The following is a 9,428-nucleotide window of genomic DNA, read 5'->3' on the forward strand; positions in this document are numbered from 1 at the left end:
TGATAAAAAGATAAGATTTTTAAGAAAAAGATATTTTGAAAAAGATTTTATTTTTAAAATTAAAATTGATTACTTGACTAACAAGAAACTAAAAGATAAGATTCTAGAGTTTAAAGATTGAACCTTTCTTAACAAGAAAGTAACAAACTTCAAATTTTTTAATCAATTACATTAATTGTTAGTGTAATTTTGAAATTTTGAAATAAAATTAAGAAAAAGACTTTTGAAAAAATATTTTGAAATTTTCGAAATCAATAAGATAAAAATGAAAAAGTTTTGAAAAGATAAGATTTTTAAAATTGAAAATTTGACTTGACTTGTAAGAAACAACTAATTTTTAAAATTTTTTGACCAAGTCAACCCAAAATTTCGAAAATTTGGAGAGAAATAAGGAAAATATTTTTTTTTATTTTTGAATTTTTGATGATGAGAGAGAAAAACATAAAAATGACTCACAACATGAAAATTATGAATCAAAACTCATGATGCATGCAAGAACACTATGAATGTCAAGATGAACACCAAGAACACTTTGAAGATCATGATGAACATCAAGAACATAATTTTGAAAAAATTTTTTATGCAAAGAAAACATGCAAGACACCAAACTTAGAAATCTTTAATGCATGGACTCTAACAAACGAAAAATGCATATGAGAAATAACAAACAACACAAAACAAGAAAACATCAAGATCAAACAAGAAGACTTGTCAAGAACAACTTGAAGATCATGAAGAACACCATGAAAAATGCAAGAAAAATTTTTAAAGCATGCAATTGACACCAAACTTAAAAGTTGACTCAAGACTCAAACAAGAAACACAAAATATTTTTTATTTTTATTATTTTTTTCGAAAATATTCTTTAGAAAAATGAAAATAAAGAAAAAATTTTTTGAAAATTTTTTTGAAAACTTTTTGAAAAGAAAATTACCTAATCTAAGCAACAAGACGAACTGTTAGTTGTCCATACTCGAACAATCCCCGGCAACGGCGCCAAAAACTTGGTGCACGGAATTGTGATCATCAACTATGGCTCCAATAATTTGGTAGCTCTCACACGTGAATTACACTTAGTCACAACTAACCAGCAAGTGCACTGGGTCGTCCAAGTAATACCTTACGTGAGTAAGGGTCGATCCCACGGAGATTGTTGGTATGAAGCAAGCAATGGTCATCTTGTAAATCCCAGTCAGGTGGATTTAACTAATTTAAGAGATTATTGGTTTAAATAAAAATAATAAAATAAACAGAAAATAAAGATAGAGTTACTCATGTAATTCAATGGTGGGAATTTCAGATAGGTGTATGGAGATGCTTGTCCCTGTTGAATCTCTGCTTTCCTACTGCTTTCATCCAATCCTTCTTAATCCTTTCCATGGCAAGCTATATGTAGGGCATCACCGTTGTCAATGGCAACATCCCATCCTCTCAGTGAAAATGGTCCAAATGCTCTATCACAGCACGGCTAATCATCTGTCGGTTCTCAATCAGGTTGGAATAGAATCCAGTGATTCTTTTGCGTCTGTCACTAATGCCCAGCCTTCAGGAGTTTGAAGCTCGTCACAGTCGTTCAATCCCGGAAACCTACTCGGAATACCACAGACAAGGTTAGACTTTCCGGATTCCCATGAATGCCGCCATCAATTCTAGCTTATACCACGAAGATTCTGATTAAGGAATCCAAGAGATATGCGCCCGGCCTAATGTAGAACGGAAGTGGTTGTCAGTCACGCACTTTCATAGGTGAGAATGATGATGAGTGTCACGGATTATCACATTCATCAATTTGAAGTGCAACAAATATCTTAGAATAGGAATAAGTCGAATTGGATAGAAAATAATAGTAATTGCATTAAAACTTGAGGTACAGCAGAGCTCCACACCCTTAATCTATGGTGTGTAGAAACTCCACCATTGAAAATACATAAGTGAAAGGTCCAGGCATGGCCGAGAGGCCAGCCCCCAAGATCTCAGAACTAAACGTCCAGAGATTGAATAATACAATCAAAGGTGTCTAATAGACTAGTAAAAAGTTCTATTTATACTAAACTAGCTACTAGGGTTTACAAAGGTAAGTAATTGATGCATAAATCCACTTCTAGGGCCCACTTGGTGTATGTTTGGGCTGAGCTTAATCTATCCACGAGCTGAGGCTTCTTTTGGAGTTGAACGCCAAGTTGTAACGTATTTTGGGCGTTCAACTCCGGTTCGTGACGTGTTTCTGGCGTTTGACTCGAGACAGCAACATGGAACTGGCGTTGAGCGCCAGTTTACATCATCTAATCACGAATAAAGTATGGACTATTAAATATTGATGGAAATCTCTGGATGTCTACTTTCCAACGCCATTGAGAGCGTGCCATTTGGAGTTCTGTAGCTCCAGAAAATCCATTTCGAGTGCAAGGCGGTCAGATTCCAACAGCATCAGCAGTCCTTTGTCAGCCTTCTTATCAGAGTTTTGCTCAGGTCCCTCAATTTCAGCCAGAAAATACCTGAAATCACAGAAATACACACAAACTCATAGTAAAGTCCAGAAATGTGAATTTAGCATAAAAACTAATGAAAACTTCCTTAAAATTAACTAGAACCTATTAAAAACTACCTAAAAACAATGCCAAAAAGCGTATAAATTATCCGCTCATATGGCCTCCCAACAACAAACTTAGAGCTTGATTGTGGGGGCTTTATTTCACTCTGTACTGAGAGAAGCTTTTCATGCTTCCTCTCCATGTATACAGAAGAACACCCTTGAGTCTTAAATACAAGGTCGTCCCCATTCAATTGAAGGACTAATTCTCCTCTGTTAACATCTATCACAGCTCCTGCTGTGGCTAGGAAAGGTCTTCCAAGGATGATGCATTCATCCTCCTCCTTCCTAGTGTCTAAGATTATGAAATCAGCAGGGATGTAAAGGCCTTCAACCTTTACTAACACGTCCTCTACCAATCCATAAGCTTGTCTTATTGACTTGTTTGCCAATTGTAATAAGAATATGGCAGGTTGTACCTCAATGATCCCCAGCTTCTCCATTACAGAGAGTGGCATAAGATTTATGCCTGACCCTAGGTCACACAGAGCCTTTTCAAAGGTCATAGTGCCTGTGGTACAGGGTATTAAGAATCTATCAGGATCTTGCTTCTTTTGAGGTAGAGTTTTGTTGAACCCATTTATCTAGTTCACTAATGCGCAAGGGAGGTTCACCTTCCCAAGTCTCATTACCAAACAACTTGGGATTTAGCTTCATGACGGCCCCTAGATATTGAGCAACTTGCTCTCAAGTTACATCTTCTTCCTCTTCAGAGGAAGAATAGTCTTCAGAGCTCACGAATGGCAGAAGGAGGTTTAATGGGATCTCTATGGTCTCTATATGAGCCTCAGATTCCCTTGGGTCCTCAATAGGAAACTCCTTCTTGCTTGAGAGACGTCCCTTGAGGACTTCCTCATTGGGATTCACGTCCTCTCCTTCCTCTCTAGGTTCGGCCATGTTGATTATGTCAATGGCCTTGTACTCTCTTTTTGGATTCTCTTCAGTATTGCTTGGGAGAGTACTAGGAGGAGTTTCAGTGACTTTCTTACTCAGCTGGCCCACTTGTGCCTCCAAATTTCTGATGGAGGACCTTTTTTCACTCATGAAACTTAAAGTGGCCTTAGACAAATCAGAGACTATGTTTGCTAAGTTAGAGGTGCTCTGCTCAGTATTCTCTGTCTGTTACTGAGAAGATGATGGAAAAGACTTGCCATTGCTAAACCTGTTTCTTCCACCATTATTAAAGCCTTGTTGAGACTTTTGTTGATCCTTCCACAAGAAATTTAGATGATTTCTCCATGAAAAATTATAGATGTTTCCATAAGGTTCACCCATGTAATTTACCTCTGCAATTGTAGGCAGGATCATAAGTTTCTTCTTCAGAAGATGCCTCTTTAGTACTGTTGGATGCATTTTGGCATTCATTCAGACTTTGAGAAATCATGTTGACTTGCTGAGTCAACATTTTGTTCTGAGCCAATATGGCATTTAGAGCATCAATTTCAAGAACTCCCTTCCTCTGCATCATCCCATTATTCACGGAATTCCTCTCAGAAGTGTACATGAATTGGTTATTTGCAACCATTTCAATAAGTTCTTAAGCTTCTGCAGGCGTTTTCTTTAGGTGAATGGATCCACCTGTAGAGTGGTCCGGTGACATCTTAGAGAACTCAGATAGACCATAATAGAATATATCTATCATGGTCCATTCTGAAAACATGTCAGAAGGACACTTTTTGGTCATCTGCTTGTATCTTTCCCAAACTTCAAAGAGGGATTCACCATCTTTTTGCTTGAAGGTCTGAACATCCACTCTAAGTTTGCTCAGCTTTTGAGGAGGAAAGAACTTAACCAAGAAGGCCGTGACCAGCTTATCCCAAGAGTCCAGGCTATCCTTAGGTTGTGAGTCCAACCATGCTCTAGCTCTGTCTCTTACAGCAAAAGGGAAAAGCATGAGCCTGTAGACTTCAGGATCTACTCCATTAGTCTTAACAGTCTCACAGATCTGCAAGAACTCAGTTAAAAACTTGTTGGGATCTTCTGATGAAAGTCCATGAAACTTGCAGTTTTGTTGCATTAGAGCAACTAGTTGAGGTTTCAGCTCAAAATTGTTTGCTCCAATGGCAGGGATTGAGATGCTTCTTCCATCAAACTTGGAAGTAGGTGTAGTATAATCACCAAGCATCCTTCTTGCATTATTGTTATTGGGTTCGGCTGCCATCTCCTTTTCTTGTTCGAAAATTTCAGTAAGGTTGTCTCTGGATTGTTGTAATTTAGCTTCTCTTAGTTTCCTCTTTAGAGTCCTTTCAGGTTCCAGATCATCTTCAACAAGAATGCCTTTTTCCTTGTTCCTGCTCATATGAAAGAGAGGAGAACAGAAAAAGAAGAGGAATCCTCTATGTCACAGTATAGAGATTCCTTTATGTTAGTAGAAGAAGAAAGGGAATAAGAGTGAAGAAGAATGAATAATCCAAACACAAGGGTGAGGATAGGGGCAGAGATTGGAGATGAAGAGAAGTGTTAGTAAATGAATAAATAAATAGAATAAGATGAGAGAGAGAAGTTTTCGAAAACAATTTTTGAAGAGGAGTTAATGATTTTCGAAAATTAAAGGGGAATTAAAATTAAAATTAAAATTTGAAATAATTAATTAATTAAAAAGAATTTTTGAAAAAGAGGGAGGTATTTTCGAAAATTAGAGATAGAAAAGTTGTTAGGTGGTTTTGAAAAAAAAAAGATAAGAAATAAATTAGAAATCAAATAGTTAGTTGAAAAAGATTTGAAAGTCAATTTCAAAAGATAAGAAGTTAAGAAGTTAGAAAAGATATTTTAAAATCAAATTTTTGAAAAAGATAAAATTTTGAAAAAGATATGATATAAAAGATATGATAAAAAGATATGATTAAAAGATTTAATTTTTAAAATTTAAAATTGATTACTTGACTAACAAGAAACTAAAAGATAAGATTCTAGAATTTAAAGATTGAACATTTCTTAACAAAAAAGTAACAAACTTCAAATTTTTGAATCAATCATATTAATTGTTAGCATAATTTTCGAAAATAAAGATAAAATTAAGAAAAATATTTTTTTAAAAAGAAATTTTCGAAAATGAGTAAGAAAAATGAAAAAGATTTCATTTTTTTGAAAAAGTTTTAAAAAAAGATAAGATTTTTAAAATTTGAAAATTTGACTTGAGTTACAAGAAACAACTAATTTTAAAATTTTTTGACTAAGTCAACCCAAACTTTCGAAATTTTGAGAGAAATAAGGAAAAGATATATTTTTTATTTTTTTGAATTTTTAATGATGACAGATAAAAACACAATTATGACCCAAAACATGAAAAATTTGGATCAAAACCAATGATGCATGCTATAACACTATGAATGTCAAGATGAACACCAAGAACACTTTGAAGATCATGATGAACATCAAGAACATATTTTTGAAAAATTTTGATGCAAAGAAAACATGCAAACCACCAAACTTAGAAATCTTTAATGCTTAGACACTATGAATGCAAAAATGCACATGAAAAACAACAAAAGACACAAAACAAGAACATTTAGAGATCAAACAAGAAGACTTACCAAGAATAACTTGAAGATCATGAAGAACACTATGAATGCATGAATTTTCGTAAAATACAAGAACAAGATGAATATGCAATTGACACCAAACTTAAAAATTGACTCAAGACTCAAACAAGAAACACAAAATTTTATTTTTATTTTTATGTTTTTATGATTTTTTTGGATTTTTGTATATATTTTTCGAAAAGCATATAGGAAAAAGAAAATAAGAAATTCAAAATTTTTAAGAAGAATTCCAGGAATCTTTCAATGTTAGCCTAAAGCTCCAATCCAAGGGTTGGACATGGCTTAATAGCCAGCCAGCTTTAGGATGGCATTACATGCATTGAGGTGATTAGTTGAAGTCTCATTCCAAAAGGATTTGGATATGGCTTTACAGCCAGCTATAATTCAAGATACTTCATGAAACTCTAGAATCCATTCTTAAAAATTTTGAAGCCATAGAATAATTTATTTTTAATTAAAATATTTTTTTCAAAAATAGGGATAAATTTTTTTAAAATTTTTTTTGAAAATAAAACAAAAAGAAAATTACCTAATCTGAGCAACAAGATGAACTGTCAGTTATCCAAACTCGAACAATCCCCGGCAACGGTGCCAAAAACATGGTGCACGAAATTGTGATCTCTAATAATGGCATTCAACTTGATATGCGTGTTTATAACTTAGCACTATCTTCACAACCTCGCACAACTAACCAGCAAGTGCACTGGGTCATCCAAGTAATAAACCTTACGTGAGTAAGGGTTGATCCCACGGAGATTGTTGGTTTGAAGCAAGCTATGGTCATCTTGTAAATCTCAGTCAGGCGGATAATAAATGGTTATGGAGTTTTCGAATAATAATAATAAATAAACAGAAAATAAAGATAGAAATACTTATGTAGATCATCGATGGGAATTTCAGATAGGCGTATGAAGATGCTGTGCTCCTTCTGAATCTCTGCTTTCCTACTGCCTTCATCCAATCCTTCTTACTCCTTTCCATGGCAAGCTGTATGTAGGGCATCACCGTTGTCAATGGCTACATCCCATCCTCTCAGTGAAAAAGGTCCAAATGCTCTGTCATGGCATGGCTAATCATCTGTCGGTTCTCGATCATGTCGGAATAGAATCCCTTGATTCTTTTGCGTTTGTCATCACGGCCAACAATTGCGAGTTTGAAGCTCGTCACACTCATTCAATCCCGGAATCCTACTCGGAATACCACAGACAAGGTTTAGACTTTCTGGATTCTCATGAATGCCGCCATCAATTCTAGCTTATACCACGAAGACTCTGATCTCACGGAATGGAAGGCTCAGTTGTCAGGCGAGGGCAACCATGCGTCGTGCATCAGGAATCCAAGAGATACACACTCTAGCTTTCGCTTGTAGAACGGAAGTGGTTGTCAGGCACGCGTTCATAGAGATGGATGACGATGAGTGTCACAGATCATCACATCCATCAGGTTGAAGTACGAGTAGTATCTTAGAACAGAAATAAGATTGAATTTGAATAAAAGATAATAGTAATTGCATTAAAACTCGAGGTACAACAGAGCTCCACACCCTTAATCTATGGTGGGTAGAAACACCACCGTTGAAAATACATAAGTGATGAAGGTTCAGGCATGGCCGAATGGCCAGCCCCCAAAACATGATCACAGGATCAAAAAATACAATCCAGGATCCAGGATGCCTAATACAATAATAAAATGTCCTATTTATACTAGACTAGCTACTAGGGTTTACAGAAGTAAGTAATTGTTGCAGAAATCCACTTCTGGGGCCCACTTGGTGTGTGCTTGGGCTGAGCTTGAGCTTTACACGTGCAGAGGCTTCTTTTGGAGTTGAATGCCAAGTTGTAACGTGTTTTTTGGCATTCAACTCTGGTTTGTGACGTGTTTCTGGCGTTTGACTCCAGAATGCAGCATGGAACTGGCGTTGAGCGCCAGTTTACATCATCTAATCACGAATAAAGTATGGACTATTATATATTGCTGGAAAGCTCTGGATGTCTACTTTCCAACGCCGTTGAGGGCACGCCATTTAGAGTTTTGTAGCTCTAGAAAAGTTATTTCTAGTGCAGGGAGGTCAGAATCCAACAGCATCAGCAGTCCTTTGTTAGCCTTCTATCAGAGTTTTGCTCAGGTCCCTCAATTTCAGCCAGAAATTACCTGAAATCACAGAAAAGCACACAAACTCATAGTAAAGTCCAGAAATGTGAATTTAGCATAAAAACTAATGAAAAAATCCCTAAAAATAGCTAGATTATACTAAAATCTATCTAAAAACAATGCCAAAAAGTGTATAAATTATCCGCTCATCACAACACCAAACTTAAATTGTTACTTGTCCCCAAGCAACTGAAAATCAATTAGGATAAAAAGAAGATAATATACTATAATTCCAGAATATCAATGAATATTAGTCCTAATTAGATGAGCGGGACTTGTAGCTTTTTGCCTCTGAACAGTTTTGGCATCTCACTTTTTCCTTTGAAGTTTAGAATGATTTGCATATATAGGAACTTAGAATTTCAGATAGTGTTATTGATTCTCCTAGTTAAGTATGTTGATTCTTGAACACAGCTACTTTTATGAGTCTTGGTCGTGGCCATAAGCACTTTGTTTTCTAGTATTACCACCAGATACATAAATACCACAGACACATAGCTGGGTGAACCTTTTCAGATTGTGACTCAGCTTTGCTAAAGTCCCCAGTTAGAGGTGTCCAAAGTTCTTAAGCACACTCTTTTTACTTTGGATCATGACTTTAACCACTCAGTCTCAAGCTTTTCACTTGGACCTGCATGCCACAAGCACATGGTTAGGGACAGCTTGATTTAGCCGCTTAGGCCTGGATTTTATTTCCTTGGGCCCTCCTATCCATTGATGCTCAAAGCCTTGGATCCCTTTTACCCTTGCCTTTTGGTTTTAAGGGCTATTGGCTTTTTCTGTTTGCTTTTTCTTTTTCTTTCTAATTTTTTTCGCCATTTTTTTCGCAAGCTTTTGCTTTTTCACTGCTTTTTCTTGCTTCAAGAATCAATTTTCATGATTTTTCAGATTGTGAATAACATTCTCTTTGTTCATCATTCTTTCAAGAGCCAACGATTTTAACATTCATAAACAACAAGATCAAAATTATGCACTGTTCAAGCATTCATTCAAAAAACAAAAAGTATTGTCACCACATCAATATTATTAAACTAAATTCAAGGATAATTTCGAAATTCATGTACTTCTTATTCTTTTGAATTAGAAACATTTTTCATTTAAGAGAGGTGAAGGATTTATGGAATTATTCATAGCCTTAAGACATA

This window comes from Arachis duranensis, chromosome 4 (assembly GCF_000817695.3).
Source record: "Arachis duranensis cultivar V14167 chromosome 4, aradu.V14167.gnm2.J7QH, whole genome shotgun sequence".
NCBI classification, from domain to species: Eukaryota; Viridiplantae; Streptophyta; class Magnoliopsida; order Fabales; family Fabaceae; genus Arachis; species Arachis duranensis.